Source organism: Acanthopagrus latus, chromosome 17 (assembly GCF_904848185.1).
Source record: "Acanthopagrus latus isolate v.2019 chromosome 17, fAcaLat1.1, whole genome shotgun sequence".
In the NCBI taxonomy this organism is placed as follows: Eukaryota; Metazoa; Chordata; class Actinopteri; order Spariformes; family Sparidae; genus Acanthopagrus; species Acanthopagrus latus.
The window spans coordinates 2132625-2146983 of NC_051055.1; the positions used below are offsets into that span (position 1 = coordinate 2132625).

At 40.5% G+C, this 14359-nt stretch overlaps 1 protein-coding gene across 1 annotated transcript in view; it reads right to left on the bottom strand.

Annotated features, from left to right (window-relative positions):
- Nucleotides 1-14118, bottom strand: part of dyrk1b (dual-specificity tyrosine-(Y)-phosphorylation regulated kinase 1B) — a 68774-nt gene extending 54656 nt beyond the window's left edge. The window contains exon 1 of the mRNA XM_037073410.1: nt 13367-14118. The gene's annotated coding sequence lies outside the window, so the exon portion shown is untranslated. The remainder of the gene's footprint in view (nt 1-13366) is intronic.
- Between the last annotated feature and the right edge of the window lie 241 nt (nt 14119-14359).

The window sequence follows — 14359 nt, forward strand, 5'->3', positions numbered from 1 at the left end:
ATGGATTTCTTCAAAACTTCTACAAAGTGAGGCAGTGACATCACAGGTGCCAGACTGGGCTTTTTGGTCAATTTTAAAGTTAAACCCACTAAACCAGTCAACTTGTTGGTGAGAAAAGTCTACAGGTACATAAATAAATCGCACATCATTCAACTGGTTTTCTTTTGACGGTAGAGTTCATCTAAAAATGAGAATTTAAAAAAAAATGTCCATGCAGTTGAATTACAGCAAGATACTGAATATCACTACAGACTCACTGATCTGAACACGATTGGAAACACTAGCACTTGAATGATAACTAGAATGTTTTACATATCAAAAATATACAGTGACTCGTTATCCATTGCCCTGGTAACCCAGAAAATGGAGAAGACTCTTGTTCTGGATGTGTTGGTGTCCCAGTGCTTTTGAGTGCACCGCCACTCTTTCAGAACCGATATGTGGACACAGACATGTATACTGTTGCAGAGCACACATTAAACACCTAAAAGAATCAAACTAGGCATGTTTCAGGTTATTTGAAAACATTACAAAGTTTGATCACACACTTGATTGTCAGCTGGCCATGACTGTAAATTAACTATATGTTTCACACTTGCTGATAAGTGAGGGCAGACTGTTCAAGGTGTGGGCTGCTCGCACTGGGAAAGCTGACCGTCCAAAAGCAGTGCTCGCTGCTGCTGTTATTCAACCCCCTCTCGCCACATGTTGTCATCAGTTTTCTGTTTTATAGAAGCACGAAGATGAACAGGAGCCAGGCCAACTTTACATTTGTAGCCATCTTAATTTATTTTTAACTGTAACATTAGAATCCATTGTTATGCCAAGGTATTTGAAATAAAGTCCCACTCTCAGCATTTCCCCTGCAACAAAAACTTAATTGTATCATCTGTTGACCTCTTGGTGAGAAACGTTCACACTGCTTTCTCCGTGAAGACAGAAAGTGATTTAGCCATTGTGTGACATAGGCCATCACTGCTGTGAGTTGACATGCACTTTGCAGTTTGGTCAAATGCAGTGGTCCATTAAGTCACACCTGCTCTTAATTTTTTAGATTCATTCCTTCACTGTTCCTTTCATTCATATTTTATACATACTACAAGTTTTTGGTGCCTGATTCCAGGATGGTGCGCCGTCATTTTTAATATACACACATATAAAATCCATATAGTCATTGATAATCACTAAACTTCCCCTACCAGTGTACCCAACACATGTACACAAATGACAGTAATGTCTGCACACATTCTTATCTGCATTGCATATAGCAAGTGTCAAAAGCTTTTACTAGATCTATGAATATGGCCCCTTAACTACTTTAGATTCCATATTGTCCAAGAGAGAGCAGTAAGCAGTTTCTGTTGAATGGTTCCACCTAAATTCCACAGTGCATGGGATGCAGTCGGAGCAGGCTTTTGTTATGACTGTTCAGTTATTCTGCTACATATTTTTCAATTACCTTTGACACAGTCAGTACCATGTTAATTACCCTGTATTTGCATCTGAGGGAACGCCTGTTTGTAGGTCTGTGTTCTTCCATGCTCTTGGTTAGACCTTGTCATTAATGATCCATTGATAGCATTTGTTATTGCACCAGAAAGACACCAATTTAACCTTTTAAGGAATGATGTGTCCGCTCCATACTTGCTTTTAATTTGGAATTCTTTAGGCAGTTCATTTTCTTTCTCCTTTTGTTTCAGAGATGTCTTATTTCTCAAATACAGGTACACTAGACTGGTGGAGGGGCTCTTCATCTGTGTCCATACAGACTTCACAAAGTATACATTCAAAGTTGTTGGGTTAGGCTTTCTAGGCTTCATCCTATGCTATACTGCCAGTCACATAGATTTCAAGGGACATTTACATTTAAATGTACATTTAGGGCATTTATGGTACTGCCATCACTGAGAGCAAACAATGGTTGGTCAGTGAAGTTACGACTCTTCTCTGTTCTGGTGCCTCTGGTGGAACAAACCCCTGACCAATGTCAGGACCCAAACCAGAAATTGCAATGTTTTGAATTTAAACCCAACACTCACAGAGAATCTGACAATGTTAATGAAAAACAGAGTTGTTACCCCACTGTGTAGTTGGAAGTGTGCAGCCTGTCACCTGCAGCTCTTCATCTAAAAGCTTCAATGACTCCCACAAACTGAATTAAACTTTTCTGACAGATTTAACATTGATCTGCTGTCAAAAAGGCCCCAAATGACCAGTGTTATGTTCTGCAGATGTATCTATTTTATTAATGATAATATTTGTGCTGCTACCCCCCCCCCCTCCCAAACAATGCATTTGCTGTGACAAACCTATTTCAAAATTAAAGTCAACTTGTGTTTCACCTGATAAATGTTTTTTTAGATGTGAAGCTGTAGCAGGAGCAACTGTGTAGCTTTTCTTGTGTACCTGGTAACACCGGTGTGGTCATTTGTGTTAAAATTACCTCCATGTCAAAATTTCATTCTTTGAACATAATGTGTAATTATGTAATTAAGGTAACTGTGGAAGATGGTGGTTGATACAATCTAACAAGAATGATTTATATTGTTGTTCTGACTCGTTTGAGATAGAATGTACACTTGACCATTCCCTTGAGCGTTTCACTGTTTGGAAGATGTTCTAAGACATCTCTAGACACAGCTGACAAAATGTTCAATAGTGAAAGTGTAAGTGAAAAACTAAATGTACTGCAGACTTGCCCACTTTTTGAGAAATGCTGCTGATAGTGCTGAAAATACAGGTATTGGTATCTAATCATATAACATCCATACAGGGTAAGTGGTTCAGCTGTTAAACCCACTGGCATCAGCTGATACCCAAAGCCTAGGTACATCTCTGACTTTGATAATGGTTTGCACCAAAACATGCACAACGACCAAAAAAAACAAAAACCCCTCAATGTCATTTATTTTTGTTATTTTACAGTTTTTAAACTTTCAATTTGTGGAGTAGAATTCAGTTGGAAGGTCACACACATATTTGATGAGATGTTAGAAGCTCACACACAGTTGATGCAGTTATAAGGTCTGAAAACACTCGAGAGAAATCATACAGGAGAGAAGCCAGTCAGTTGAGCTTGTGTCAAAAGTTTTTACAGAGCTTACATATTGTGCATGTCTTTTACTGCATATGATGATACCAACTCAGACAGAAAGTAGAACTGAAGTGACATTCAGTGACTACTAGTTCAGCATTTCAAAATGGTCCCGCAGTCTTTTGCATTTTGTGACTATCAGTCAAATAAAAGACTATTTTTCGAGTCATATATGTGATCACTGAAGTTTTCCTAAACTAATGTTTAAGCATCGTCTTGTGATCTGAGTGTATCATCACACCCATATTTGTAACGTCTTGTGATGGCATAAGAAGTGATTAGAAACATGTGGCCTGCACAATGTTCGTCTTCTGTCATTAAATAAAAGAAATGCTCGCCACCACTGCCTTGTTTGAAGATAAACTTCAAGATCAGCCTGTGCACACTATAAAATGTCTGAGTGCTGCACTACCTTCACGGTTCAGTTCCACTTTTTCATTCCATCATATGAGTCGATTCTGAATCGTCGGGGATATGAATCAAGATTCTTGTGACTCTTTCACCCACCTCTACTCCTATACTCATCAATACCGTCTCTCCGCCAACCTACAAATGAATCAATTGTCGAAATCAGTAAACAAATCTGTGTTTTGTGTCATCTTGATGTTGTAACAGCACTCTGGTTGGTAAAAGGAGTGAGAATACATCTATAGCATTCAAACCAAATATCACCCAGTGTATAACTCAAAATCAGAGTTGAAATCCTGGTTGGTGTTCGCTGGGATGTTGAAGACTTGGTTTACTCGCAGGCACTGGGTGACACAGAAGGGAGAAAATCTGCTGCTAAGTTATAATAAGTTCTAATGTGGCTTGGATGAAAAGTTAAAATGAGATATAACTTAAACATTGGCAAATCAGACTGGAAACAGCCTGTATTTTGTTCTAGGCTTGCAGATATGTTTGCCCTGCTCAAGCTAGGGAAGTTAGCAATTATTCATTAATCAATTAAGTTTCATAAGGATTTTAACCAATTAAAAATGTTCTTCCCCTTCGCTGCTCAGACAAACTAGACGAATGTAATGATGTGTGTGCACAGGCAATAACTCTGCTGGTTTGGTGGAAAAAGACATGAAGTCAATAAACGTGGCGGATAGTGACAGCTTTTCATGAGCTAGTGAACAACATGGAACCGGGCTAACGCATCCCCTACGGGAGGTTCAGTTACAATCCAAACTGAGAAGCTGCACAACAAAAAGAAAGACGAGCTCGGGTGCAGTTGCTTTCAGCCGACAAGGTGGCTACATGTCTGTTGGACTGCGTTAACTGCGGAGAGTTAAATCATCAGCAGTTTTGCTCACCGAGGCCACACTACACATAGCAGGCAACCTAGCTTACAGGTTGAACAAGGCTGTGCAGACGAGGGGGTTAGCTAGTCAAGTCACAGCTTGTGTATGTGACAACGCAAAAACCACTGTGGCAGCCAATAACCCCACTCGTGGTAACTGCCATTTTGTTCCTTGCGCCATACACTCTTTACATATGGCCATTATGATGGATTTGCCAGGTATCTGCATTGGGCTGTAAACTTTTTTTCTGAAGAATATCTAACATTGGAATTTGAAAGTGAAGAAGACATTTCAAATATCCAAAATAAATAAACAAAACAACCAGAAGCAATAAATAAAAAGGACTCTCGGTCTCTGTTAGCAAAAAAAAAACCACATGACCAAAAACAATAACCCTAACCCTTTTAGTATGTTGTCTTTCACACTGTACAGTTGTGGAGTTGCCGTATGTTATATCCTTTTATATATTATATACATGTATGTTCTTCCCAAATGCTGCCAAATGTTTGCAGCATTTGTCGAAATGCTGGCTTTTCGACGGTATTTAAAGGGCTGTATCTCTTTAGCGATGTAGCGAACTACACTGTCTGTGAGTTTGCATTTTGTTTGTCAACTAAACGCCCCAGTGATTGTGGACTGTTGGAAGACAGAGATGGCCCCTCTGTAGCTTTAGCTGCAGTTTTTTTTTCCCAGCTGGGAAAACTGCATTGGATGATTATGCTTTAGGTGCAGATGCATGTTTGTTGTATTACCGCTTTTAGTTGCTACTGTTTAACAACAAATGCGACATACCAGCTCGTCCAGGTTAACTGGTTCACCACGGTCATTCGGTTTAAATCCGAAGTGCTCCCACACTGCAGCTGTCGTGTTCGGCTTTGAAACCATTTTTGTTTTTATTTCGTCAAATCTCAACTAGTGTTACCTCTGGCTTGCTACTCCTCACAAAGCTCCCATGCTGCACTCTGTGTTATATCAGGGGCCCTGCCTCCCCACACAGAGGCAAAGAGTGACTGACAAGGGTTCACGTGAGAGACACGAGGAAAACAAACAAGCATGCAAATGGAAATTATCGATGCCAACAAAATTATCAAGCTTATTGTTATTTATCGTACGATTAATTGATTCTTGTGACAGGCCTAACTACAGGTAAACTGATAACGGATTTTTAAAGGCCAATATAATAACGGGACGATGGACAAAGCTAAAAGGTGAATGTTTATAATATATATATATGGATAGATAGTTAGATGGATAGATATCTATATATACACACATCTCTCTCTCTCTTGTGTAATCAAATACACTGGTGTGGCGGTATATTAAAAATTCATATCAAATATAGCAAATATACATCGTATTCGGTGTGAACCGGTATACTGCCCAGCACTAGTTCGATTTCTGTTCACACTGACACTTTACAAATGAACTACGAAGAGTAAACATGACATTATACGGACTGACAGGTAACTCAGTGATTGAACAATTTTAATGACCCATGTGGTGAATGCAAAAGCCACAGCAGTTTATGTAGCCCTTCAATGCTTCTGATGTTTAGTGTGCTTTGGTGTCACAAAGTGCTCATGAAGAAATAACTGATATGAATATTATCAGTGTGTTTAATTGTCACACACTTTTTTGAAATCGCTGGTCACATGCCATATTGGTGTGCCACCTCACCCACCACAGAAATTTCCATTGATGTGGTTGGCCTGATTGCAAAATGACAATGGACTTTGGATTAGTAGCACCTGCCACACTATGCCCTGCTTCGACAGCCAGCTCACTGACTTCCAATAGATATTTTGACATTATCAGCATTTATGTAAGATTTAATTGAAAAGAAAGGGTATAAAATTGATATGTACAATCTTAACGATTTACCAAATGTCAGGTTTGTTGTTGATTTTGATTTACTGGGTAAGGTGAGATGAGGGAGTGACTGCTAAGAGAAGTACAATTCTCTGAATGGAGCTCAACCAGACCCTCTGTCAGTTCTGTGCCACTGTAAAAACGGTAACATTCCAAAAACAAAGGGTTAACAATATAAACTCAGAAAATATCAGGACACATATTTAACATCTTTTTCCTTCATGAACAGGAAAATACAACCATACACTGTGTGAATTCATGTTTATCTCTTTTACTGAACTTTGACAAGTTTAATTGTTAACTCCGTGTAAAACACACTTCATTCAAACTCAACAGAAAGTTCAAGTCACAACCACAGTCTTGTTTGTCTTTCCACAATAACCAATGATTTTGTCGAAAATAAATCCTCATTTCAGAGTATCAAAACATTACAAAGTGAAAACATTCTGGCTCTACACGTTGTTTTCACCCATTGCTTATGCCAGATTTTCTCTCTCCTCTGCTGCTTCAACTGTCTTCCTTCCCTGCCTGCCATGTCTTCCTGTCCCTGGAGTCATAGTCCCCATCAGAGTCACTGTAAATCACCTCCTTCCTGTATCCTGTCTTCAAACTGACATCTTGGTCTGGGAGGTTGTGTTCAGTCCCAGTCAGGTTTCCAGCCATGTTCACTGGGAGGTTGCTGAGCCCAGTTGGTCTGAGTGCAGTTGCTGCAAAGACTTCCCCTGTAATCAGAGTTTGTAGTCGAGGCTTTTTACAAGAAAACATGGCGACTATCTGTAGAATGCATTGTTCATTCATTGTTCATGCAAAGCAAACTTTTCGCTGCAGAGCCTCGGCACATGGGTCGTGCGCGCTACCAACCGAGCTAAGCGGCGACCCACAAAGCAAACTTTTACTCCTGCTGCAGCTTCACATTAAATGTATTTCAGTAATGACAAACAAGACGACAGGGTAGCTGAGTTTATTGTGACGTCACAGTGGTTTTACTGACTCTGTGGGAATACTGGAACTAAGAAGAGCTAGTAGATGAAGTGCTGCAGGTAACAGGCTGCACACCTACAACTTCACAATAAGGGGAACAGAGCCTTTCAATTACTGGCCCCATTCACACTGCCCTTTGAGTGCAGGGATCCTGCGCCAATTTGCGCACCCTCCTCTGTGCGAAAATTTTGGATGCAGCTAAGGGTGAAATTCCACTGCGCCTGTGATGCGCTTCCGGAGATAGTATCAGAGGCACAGCATCGGCGAACTGAACCTGATTGAATGGATAAGCCTGTGGCGCGGTGCAGGGGTGTGTGATCTGATGGTATTCATGGTGTGATAACTAAGCAGATCCTTCAGTAAACAAAATAAAGAGAAATGACCCACAAGGAAATGTTACAGGACCAAACAACAGTAATAGATCAACTCTTTGCCAACTTATATGATGAAAAAAATACTTCAGTTATATGTGGAGAAGTGTGTCATTCTGTCCTAACAACTCTTCATCACATATCTCTCTGAAAAACAGTGTGTCCCCCACAAATACCATAACTCACCAAGTGTTTGTCTCCTTCCACTATTGTGTTGTAGTTACTGTCTCAGGCTGACGGTCAGCCCTTCCGACCAAGACTTCAGTTAACTTTCCCCCAGAAAACAGCCTCCCTCCCTGCGAGTGAGTCAGACAGTGTCCAATTTACTGATGACGTTTACGTAATTATGTAATATATAGCGAAAAATGTAACTTTGTCACTTTCCAGGATGTTTGGTGGGTCACGATCTCAATCACAACACATAACAGCATCCGCATGATTATAAACAGTCAGCAGGTTCATGTTTAGATTAACAGGACACCAGGAGAATCAAGGTGAAAAAAAACACAGATGTTATCATCATGACGAGTGCCAGCGCCATCTTGTTGTGTGAATTACAAACGAATGCGTCTTCACGCAGGAGCTGCTTGGTTCTGTGTAAACAGACAGCAGAGAATTTTGGCGAACTGCTGCTGTGTCGATAATGCGGTGTCGCTGTGTGAAAAGGGCCCATGTTATCAGATTCCTGTTGGCTTGGGGTTTTTATCAAAATATTGTTAATTAGTCACGTTTGGTTATGGCTTTGACAGCATTACCGCACCATTTTCTTGTGACTATTGTCATGAAGTGAAATGACTCTGCTGCTGGCACTGCTGCCGCAAGGAGTGGATCCTGCAGCTGCACCAGGATCAAAAATATTCAGCCAGTTCGAGTGTTATTATTCCAAGTTAAGTCAATGAATGTAGGCAGACAGGAGCATAGAGGAATAAGACTATTGAGAAAGTAGAGAATGAAGAGAAAAAATAATTCATATTCATCATGATAGTGTTTCGAATTAGTTTTGAAATATATGTGTCAAAGCTGTCATACCCAGTCTGAACTTTTTTCACGGCTGTGCTTTCAGTCAGAAAGCACATTGTCTATATCTTTTGTGACTGCAACTGCAAAACCACTCCAGTGGCAAAAGCAAGCCAGAAATTTACATAACATTGCATGTGTGGGAAGGAGCGTTAACTTATAGTGAGAGAGAACACAGAACGTCTGGCACTGAAAAAGCCACTCCTAAATGCTCCACCCCCACTGTGCACCCAGTCTGGGATCTAACTGACAAGATTTGACTAGATATTACAATCTATTTTTGAGTTGATGACGCATGTCCTCATGCATATTGTGGTACGGCATTTATCAATATTGCAAATTGTATGCCACAATATATTGCTATGCCACAATTTACAAGATATCAGTGATGTTTAACATCAACACTCCGTGAATTTATTTTCAAATAAGATTAAGATAAGTGTAATTGTGTTGTTTTTGCTTTGTTATTTCACGTTTCTCCTGTCCTTTCAAGAAATATGGTTTCAGCTTATAAGCGCAATCACAGAAATCTTAGCATTTCTACATACTCAGGGTGGTGGTGATGGGTAAGCAGCAGGGGTGTAACAATACATGTATTTGTATTGAACCGTTTCGGTACAGGACGTTTGGTTCGGTACAGGGCTGCGCAGGGGTGAGTTCCCGGAACGGAAGTTGCGTGTGTGTATTTTCCGCCTGCAGCTAGACGTACAGCCTGTTTACGTCATGGCTAACGCTAGTGAGAAAACAGAGCTTGAAGACCCTACCTTGTCGCTAAAGTCTGCTTGGGAACACTTCGGCTTCCTGGTTAAATATTGCAATGGAGAAAGACATGTTTCTGGTGTGACAGTTTAACTGGTGAGGGTCCCAGATGTGCTAGAGGTGTGGTTTGACAATCCCGGAAAAAAACAGCAAAAAAAATTCCAATCACCCTGCTCATCGAGCCAAGTCATGTGTATATTCATTTTGACGTGGCTTGAACACTACTATTCCACACAGAGATGCTGGGGTCTGCGACCTGCAAACCACTGTTCAACAATTGCTACAGAGCACACAGTGACAGTATAGGTGACTGTGACGATGCCTGTCCAAAAAATGCAACTGTCAATAAATCGTCAAAAGTGCATGTTGTTTTCCTCATATCTTCGTAATGAAAGCCTGTACTCACAAATAACTCATGGGTGGAGTCACTGCGGACAAGTTAAATTTTCTGGGGAAAGAAAATAAAAGGTTGAGTAAAACTGAACAGAGCTACATGCTGGGACTGTTAGTGCTACACTTTAATTGTGGAAAAGTTTTGTTAAAAGCCTTTAACTAGCTGTGAGGAATTTATTTTTATAATATTTCATATTTTTTTGTTTGAGAATATTTTATTCATTGGAAAGCGTATTTTATATATATTTTGTTTATTTGAGAATAATTGATTTAACTTATTACCAGGCAGCACTTTACAACAGTATTCTATTTCTTTATTTTTTCATATTGTGTATAATGTTACAATAAATTGTCGGTTTACTAAAGTTCTGAATAAACAAGAAAATGTATGTTTTGCATTCTGTTCCCATACTGTATGAAAATGAACCAAACCAAGTTGCATATTGAACCGTGATTTTTGTGCATCATTATACCCCTAGTAAGCAGTTGTGGTACAATGACAACGTTGTGAAAGGAAATAATCATCTTTCTGGCCACAGGTGCCTGGAACTTTCATGATGAACACAGCTCAGTACAGTGGCAGGTTGTCAGCACAAACCAAATGTTTTCACTATATCATCAGTAGCTGCATTGATACATTTCTGTCTGCTAATTAAGACATTGCTCTATACTAGTTTGTCTGATGAAAGAAAAAAAAAAGATTAACAATATGGCTAAGATGCTGTGCAGCTCAATAACACTGCAACTGCCTGAATTACACATCCATTTCCACTGGCACCTTGCACATCCTCAGTCAGAAGGGAAATGTGTGACTTCGACCACCATGGAAACAGCCTGATGTTAAAACAACTTAAACCTAGATGTTGTTGTGGGAGTGAAATATAAAAAACAAAATGAAAACTGAACTGACAACACATTGCAACAAAAATGTCATCTCAACATGCAATCTTCAACATCGACACTGTGGTCAGTCTTCATCTTTCAAAGAATATTCGATTTGAAAATGTCCAGACATTTTTGGTGAATAATGGTCTTGCAGGAATTTCACCAATGATTATGGGGACATCACGACAAAGGACAACCACTTACTATTAAAGAATTACTGTTTAATATTGATTCAAATCAACTTCCTGAATGGTTTTCCCTACCATAGTAATGCGTAGGTGTGGTGCATCACCCAAGCCAACTACCTAAATGCTCTTTTCCAGACATAATGGTTGTACCCAGTAAGCACAAACTGGGATTTAAACATCAGTTTTAAAAGAAAACCAGGGGATATTCATATCTAAGATGTTTTTGAATATTTTTTAAAAAATCTTTTTTAATTTATCTTTTCAACCAGCTAAAATGTGTTTGTAATTTCAACGGGTCATAAAACACATTTGTTTATTCATTTTAATGATTGCTGCATGTGTAGGCTGGAGGACAGGTTATACTGATTAGCGTGAAGTTATTTCTTCATGTAGACTACGTTTCACCTATGACTGGAATATTACTTCGGAGATGTAATTTCAATGTTTTTAAATGTTTCATATACATTGTCATAAATATGGAACTATATGGGCAGTGTGCTGCCAAGAAGAGGCTTCAGGGCACTGTAATGGGAGCAGTTTTTATTATATATTGATGTAAAATAAGACATTGTGCTTGATGCTGTGCATTAAGTAAATGTTCAAAAACAGAGCATTACAGCTTTGACTACTCAGAAACATGACTTGTGGAGCAAAATCAGCAAGCACAATGAATTATCATGATGCTCCAAGTTACTGAAGCGCTTGTGGCTGCCCATCAGGCAGTTTGATTCCTGACCCCTGCAGTGAAAATTGTGGTCACCATAAAGACTCTTTATTTTGTACAATGTGCATATTTAACCTAAAAACTTGGTGAGATATTGCCTAATGTGATCATTTAATCAACGTTTTCAAATAATGAGTGTCACCTTGGAATCAATTTGAACTTCAACAGAAATATGTTCACTGAGCAATTTGTTAGCGAGTTTATTGGATTACGTGCTCTAGCTTTCCCAACTCTTAGTTCACATGGTAATAATGGCCTCCGATGATGCAGAATTGCATGTTTTTAAATGAAAAAACTTGGGGAGACAAGAGCCTGATCTTTTATAGATGCAAGACATCCACATTCTTTTCTAAGTACTTTTATAGAAGATAGAGAACAGTTGGAATATGCTAGGCATGTGCCGTGAATTGAAACCGAAAGTTTTGTGCTTAAGAAATTTATATCACATATTATGCAAAGATAACTTTGGGATACAAAGTACTATATACATACAATACATTTTACATTTCTTATACGGCTGGCTGTCCTGGGGTTTAGGTAAACCGTGAACGTCATGTCTGTCATTTTTACACAGGAGGTTGTATGCAACCATGCATACAAGGGGTTCAAAATTGCCAAGATAAGATTTTAGTGAAATAACTAAAAAAAATCAAGTGAAGCAGAAGTGGTTGGGGAGAAAGGTCCAATTTGAGATGCAAATATGTTGGCCACAAGAAAAACAGTAACTCTATTGTAGGATGGACTATTTCAGATTACATCTGTTAAGCAACAGAACAGGACTACAGAGACCCATATAGTCAGACAGGGAGATGTCAAGTCATGATTCTTCCAGCTGTGCATCAGCACTGCTCTCAATGTAATCCTATTCCTTAACTAAAGGCATACATCTCCCAGCAACTGAGTGCCTGTGTCCCTCTTTTCCAGGGCAGGGTAGGGGCTTATGCAGTAGCTAAGCTAGAGGCTAGCATTAGCTGCCATAGCAGATAAAATGCTGCAGATTTACAGAGGACAATCGGGGGTTGCTGGCTGGCTGCTCTTGCAACTAAAGTAACTGCTATCCAACCGACACATCACGAGATAATGACCTATTGTATAGCAGAGTATATCAACACGTTTCGATCATGCAGCAACACACCCATTCATCTCCCATGTCTCCCTTCGGTTCGCTCCGCCGGCATCCTCTCCCATTCTATTTGGTGTCGTGCGGTAACTTAAGGCAGGTCGCGACTGCTACCGAAACTTGCCTAGATACACACTAACGCGCGCGCACACACACACACCACACACACAAATCAAATCTATCATTTTTATCTAAATGACCAACGTAACACTTTGTACACTCGCCACATAGTTAGCTGTTAAAAACGACTCAATCATAAGGTACGTTAAAATATAAGGACAGGAGGCTGATAACAGTAGACCTGGAGGACATTGCATGCTACTATAACGGGTAACGTTGTTAAGTCCATCACCATAACGCACTTATCAGCTACTGTAGATGCGACAGCCAAGCCTAAACTGTTGGTCCATTGTCCAACACCGACGTTAGCCCACCTATTTCATCAATGCCTGCCCAATGCCCTATTAGCCATCTTCACAGCAGTGGCAGAGGAATGGGGACACGAGGCCGGGTGACAGGGGCGAATACCATATGAAGGGGTAACAATATGCTATTTAGTGCGGTTACTGCTGATTGACTATCAAGCCTTTAACACGCACATACTGGAGCAATCGTCAACTAGCGCTAGGCCCACATAGACACGAATTAAAAAGACAAACGACGACCGGCTATTCCTTACCTCAGGCGGTGTGTCGAACCAAGTTCCGCGTATCAGCCATATTCGGAACCTCTATCGCCCTCCGTCCACACGAACCGAGCCCCCTCCCCCGGGTCAGTCGTCCCTCTTCCACAGCAGAAATCCAAATAATGTGGTGCCGATAAAAATCCCAGTGCGTTTAGTTTCCAGTAAGAACAAAAAATGCGTTATTCTCCGGTGCGCAGAGAGCAGCTTGTCGATAGGGACTGATTGCCGGCGCAGCAAGGCTAGCCTTGCCTAAGGGGAGGTGGGCAGCCCACCGCCTCAACCACGGACACCCCGAATGCAATCTTCGGTTCGGCAAGCGCAATTTACTTTGTCGAGTTTATGTCAGATATAACAAAAAGAGAACATGTTACAGCTAAGGCGTGGGGCAGTTAGATCGGCAAGTCCGTCAGCTTGCTCAATTAATGTAGAGGCAAGAAGCTAACATAAGTTAGCTAGCTATTAGCTAGCATGCTAGCAGCTAGCTGTCTAATAAAACACTGACATTGGAATTTGGAGGAAGGCAGTCCGCACACTGCAGGCTGCTTTGCGGGCAACGGCCAGTCGATGGGCCGCTGTACAATAGAAGCAAACGATAGGAAAATTTGTATTTTAGCAGGCACAGCTACAGCTAGCTCTATACTGGCCAGCCCCTCCGTGATGTTAATATCGGTCAAAGGAGAGGGGCTGCATTGAGAGCGCACTCCCGACACCAGGCAAGTACGGCCCAGCGCGCTCCAGAGAAATTTCCCACAAAATGGCTGCCAAAACAAATTCATAGCGGGCAGTCACACTTTACTTTAAAAAAAAAAAAATCTTTAAATGTGTTGGCGTTATTTCTCGAGGCAAAATCGGAGTGTCCGGACGCACCTTGAGGTATTTTTCAGCAGGCGTAAGAGAAAAGAGGCAATTAGTAAAGAGCTGACAAAGTTAACACCAAGAAACCTGATCATTTTTCTGACTTCTGTAGAAGTGTTAGACCGACACCTT